The following is a 5,785-nucleotide window of genomic DNA, read 5'->3' as shown; positions in this document are numbered from 1 at the left end:
GAATGCTGACAAAAACTGAGGACTGATGGATGTGGGGGGGAGGGGGGATGGGCATAGAGGAGAACACTTATGGGGATGAGCACTTAGTGTTATGTGGAAACTAATTTGACAATAAACTATTTGTAAAAAAAAAAAACAAAAATAGATAATCAGCATAATAATAACTCTTGAATGCTGACAAAAACTGAGGACTGATGGATGTGGGGGGGAGGGGGGATGGGCATAGAGGAGAACACTTATGGGGATGAGCACTTAGTGTTATGTGGAAACTAATTTGACAATAAACTATTTGTAAAAAAAAAAAACAAAAATAGATAATCAGCATAATAATAACTCTTTATTACATATGCACCATGCACCAAGAACAGTGCTAAGTGGTTTTATGAATGATCCTTGGTCTACACAGCACCATAAAAAATACGGTAAGATCATTCCCTCAATTTTTCATTGAGGGGACTTGGCACTATAAGAATTTAGTAATTTAAAAAGACCTGCTACTAATAAATGGCAGAGCCAGGCTTATGCTTTGGTCTGTTTGGAGACTTGAATGGTTATAAATAGAAGAAATGTATCATGAGTATAATAGAGCTTTTGTTTATAACTAATTAAGAGAATGTGAGCACAGAAGGACACATAAAGTTTCAACGGTGTTAGTAATGGTGTTCTTAAGCTATAAGAGGTTCTTATATTTTAAGATGCAAAATCTGACAGTGCTTGAAATAAAAATGCCTCAGTCTAGAATAAGTAAGATTAGACACAAAATAAATTAGATGTGTAATAATATTTAGTGACTTTTAACTATTTCTAATTCTTAATTAAAGAAAATTAGAGACCAAGTAAAATGTATAGTATGATGCTTTCAATCCATCATGAGTAGGGAATAAGAGGTATATAAAATGTGACCCCACCATTTTATTCCTACTCATTTGACCCAGAACCATTTAAGTCTCAGTTTATTAGAGAACAAGTTAACCAAATTATACCAATATTAATGAATTTTTATCAAAAGGTGTTTTCTGATATTAACACATTTAGTCAAATGTAATCCTATGATCAATATTATGAGTTGGACAATTTAGGCTTAAATGTTAAGAGGAATAGTTATTTTCAGATATTTTACAATGAAGATTTACTTAATTTCCTGAATTTTTATTTATTTTGAATCTTGCTAACTATAATTTCTTTGGTTTTGTTTCTTTTCAGGTCTTTGTATCATATATTCTAAAAATGAAATTGATAGGACAATCATCGGATAAGGAAACAAACCATAGAAAAGTCATGTTTTCAGATATAAGTTTTGTCAGCAAGATTCAAATCTTGATCCAATTTTAGGCAACAAAAATTTTACCAAATAATTTTAGAAACTAAGTTTTAGTCCCTAATTTCTTCTACAAGTTAATAACAAGCAAAAAATAGTTAATTTTTGCTATTAGTATAACTTCTAAGACATATTGAAATTTCTCATTTATATCAAATTGTAACTGCCTGCAGTGCTAGCTACTCTTTATTTTATTTTAGGTTGATGGTCTTATATAATTTTATGGCATTTGAACTGAGTAAAAGACTTATGAGTGGGATTTTCTTAGCTAATTTATAACATTTTGAGCAAATTATTTCAGTATTGAGATATGATTAAAGATAGATAAGTATTATAACTGTGATAACACTAACCTCATTCAGAGGGCCCTGCTTTCATGATGTCATCTAAACCTAACTATCTCTCAAAGGTCTCAACTCCAAATCCAATCATCTTAAGGGTTAGGGAGAGAGGCCGAGGGAAAGAGTGAGAGAATCCTAAGCAGGTTCCACACTCAACACAGAGCCTGACATGGGACTCTATCCCATGACCTTGGGATCTTGCCCTGAGCCAAAATCAACTTGAATGACACATTGGACCAGATGGGTTTGACAGATATATTTAGAACTCTAAATCCTGGGGCTATGAAATTCACCTTCTTCTCAAGTGTGCATGGCACATTCTCCAAGATAGATCACATACTGGGTCATAAAGCAGCCCCCTATAAATATAAACAAATCGAGATCATACCATGCACACTTTCAGATTACAGTGCTATGAAACTTGAAATCAATCACAGGAAAAAGTCTGGAAAACCTCCAAAAACATGGAGGTTAAAGAACACCCTACTAAAGAATGAATGGGCCAATCAGGCAATTAGAGAAGAAATTGAAAAATACAACAATCTACACTCTCTGGGATGCGGCAAAGGCAGTCCTAGGAGGAAAGTACATTGTACTCCAGGCCTATTACAAGAAATTAGAAAAAATGCAAGTACAAAATCTAACAACGCACCTAAAGGAACTAGAAGGAGAACAACCAGAACACCCAAAACCCAGTAAGAGAAGAGAAATAATAAAAATCAGGGCAGAAATAAACAATATAGAATCCAAAAACCCCCCAAAAAACAGTTGAACAGATCAATGAAACTCAATGTTGATTTAAAAAAAAAATAAAGAAAATTGATAAACCTCTAGCCAGACTTCTCAAAAAGAAAAGAGAGAGCACCCAAATAGACAAAATCATGAATGAAAAATGGATTTATTACTACCAATCCCTCAGAAATACAAACAATTATCAGGGAATACTATTAAAAATTATATGCCAACAAACTGGACAACTTAGAAGAAATGGACAAATTCCTAAACACACACACACTACCAAAATTCACAGGGGAAGAGATAGAAAATCTGAACAGACCCATAACTAGTGAAGAAATTGAATCGGTTATCAAAAATCTCCCAACAAATAAGAGCCCTGGGCCAGATGGCTTCCCTGGGGAATTCTACCAGACATTTAAATTAGATTTCATACACACTCTTAAGCTATTCCAAAAAAATAGAAATAGAAGAAAAACTTCCAGACTCATTCTACAAAGCCAGCATCACTTTGATTCCAAAGGCAGACAGAGACCAGGCAAAAACAAAAAAAAAAAACAAAAAAACCCTATAGGCCAATCGCCTTGATGAATACGGATGCAAAAATCCTCAACAAGATACTTGCAAATTGAATTCAACAGCACATAAACAGGATTATCCTCCATGATCAAGTTGAATTCATTCCTGGGTTACAGGGCTGGTTCCATATTCGCAAATCAATCAATGTGATACATCACATTAACGAAAGAAAAGATAAAAACCATATGATCTTGTCTATAGATGGAGAAAAAGCAATTGACAAAATATAGCATCCCTTCTTAATAAAGACCCTCGAGAAAGTCAGGACAGAAGGAACTTACTTAAACATCATAAAAGCCATTTCTGAGAAGCCCTCAGCTAACATTATCCTCAATGAGGAAAAACGGAGGACTTTCCCCCTGAGATCAGGAACACGACAGGGATATTCACTCTCACCAATGTTGTTTAACATAGTGCTGGAAGTTCTAGAATCAGCAATCAGACAACAAAAGGAAGTAAAAGACATCAGAATTGGCAAAGAAGTCAAACTTTTACTTTTTGCAAATGACATGATACTCTACATAGAAAACCTGACAGTCTCCAGGAGTCTACTAGAACTGATCCATGAATTCAGCAAAGTCGCAGGGTACAAAATCAACGTACAGAAATCAGTTGCATTCTTATACACCAATAATGAAGCAACAGAAAGAGAAATCAAGAAATGGATCCCATTCACAATTGCACAAAAAACTGTAAAATACCTTAGGAATAAACCTAATCAAGGATGCAAAAGATTTGTATGATGAAAATTATAGAAAACTTATGAAGGACATTGAAGAAGACACAAAGAATGGAAAAACATTCCATGCTCATGGAGCAGAAGAATAAATACTGTTAAAATGTCATTACTACCCAAAGCCATCTACATATTCAATGCGATCCCAATCAAAATTGTACCAGCATTCTTCTCAAAGGTAGAACAAACTATCCTAAAATTTTATGGAACCACAAAAGACCCCGAATAACCAAAGTAATATTGAAGAAGAAAACCAAAACAGGAGGCATCACCATCCCAGACTTTAGCCTCTACTACAAAGCTGTCATCATCAAGACAGTATGGTATTGGCACAAAAACAGATACATAGATCAGTGGAATAGAATTGAGAACACAGAATTAGACCCAAAAGTATACAGCTAACTAATCTTTGACAAAGCAGGAAAGAGGATCCAATGGAAAAAAGACAGCCTATTTAACAGATGGTGCTGGGAGAACTGGAAAGTAACATGCAGAAGGATGAAACTAGATCACTTTCTCATATCATACACAAACATAAACTCAAAATGGATAAAGGACCTAAATATGAGACAGGAAACCATCAAAACCCTAAAGGAGAAAGCAAGAAACAACCTCCTTGACCTCAACCACAATAATTTCTTACTTGACACATCCCCAAAGGCAAGGGAATCAACAGCAAAAATGAACTATTGGGACCTCTTCAAGATAAAAAGCTTCTGAATGGCAAAGGAAACAATTAACAAAACTAATAGGCAACTGACGGAATGGGAAAAGATAGCTGCAAATGACATATCAGATAAAGGGCTAGTATTCAAAATCTATAAACAACTCACCAAAGTCCACACCTGAAAGACAAATAATCCAGTGAAGAAATGGGCAAGAAGACATGAACAGACACTTCTCCAAAGAGGACATCCAGATGGCCAACAGACACATGAAACGATGCTCAGCATCCCTCATCATCAGGGAAATGCTGATCAAAACTACACTGAGATATCACCTCTCGCCAGTCAGAATGGCTAAAATGAACAAATCAGGAGGCTATAGATGTTGGTGAGGATATGGAGAAACAGGCATCCTCCTACACTGTTGGTGGAAATGTAAACTGGTGGAGCTCCTCTGGAAAACAGTGTAGAGGTTCCTCAAAAACTTAGCAATAGAACTCCCCTATGACACTGCTAGGAATTTACCCAAGGGATATAGGAGTGCTGATGCAGAGGGGCACATGTACCCCAATGTTCATAGCAGCACTCTCAACAATAGCCAAAATATGGAAACAGCCTAAGTGTCGATCACCTGATGAATGGATCAAGAAGATGTGGTTTATCTATACAATGGAATACTACATGGCAATGAAAAAGAATGAAATCTGGCCATTTGTAGCAATGTGGATGGAACTTGAGGGTGTTATGCTGAGCTAAATAAGTCAGGCAGAGAAAGACAGATACCATATGTTTTCACTTATGAGTGGGTCAGGAGAAACTTGACAGAGGACCATAGGGGAGGAGAAGGGGAAAAAATCGTTGGGGAGAGGGAGGGAGGCAAACCATGAGAGACTCTTGAATACTGAGAACAAACTGAGGGCTGATGGTGGTTGAGGAGAGAGGAAAGGGGGTGATGGGCATGGAGGAGGGCATTTGTTGGGATGAGCACTGGGTGTTATATGGACACCAACTTGTCAATAAACTATGAAAGAAAAAAAAAAGAGTCTTTTGCTCAACCAACTGAGCCACCCAGCTGCCCCAAGACTAAAAACTTTAATATCTTCCTTTAGAAGATTAGGAAATTTTTGAGAGAGAAAGAGAAAGACAGAGAGAGAGAGAGAGAGAGAGAGAGAGGGAGAGACGGAGAATCCCAAGCTAGCTCCATACTCAGTGCAGAGGCTGACAAAGGCTCCAACCCATGACCCCGGGATCATGACTTGAGTTGAGATCAAGAGTCAGACGCTCAGCCAACTGGGTCACTCTGGCATCCCAGAAAATGAGAAAACTGAGACAAAGAAAAGTGTAGTAATTCACCCTAGGTCAACCCAGTAGGAAAATGTGTATTCAAAAATGCAAATTACAGAACTCACAT

Source organism: Hyaena hyaena, unplaced genomic scaffold, assembly GCF_003009895.1.
Source record: "Hyaena hyaena isolate Hyena2069 unplaced genomic scaffold, ASM300989v1 scaffold_814, whole genome shotgun sequence".
Classification (NCBI taxonomy): Eukaryota; Metazoa; Chordata; class Mammalia; order Carnivora; family Hyaenidae; genus Hyaena; species Hyaena hyaena.
Note: the sequence above shows the minus strand (reverse complement) of the source record.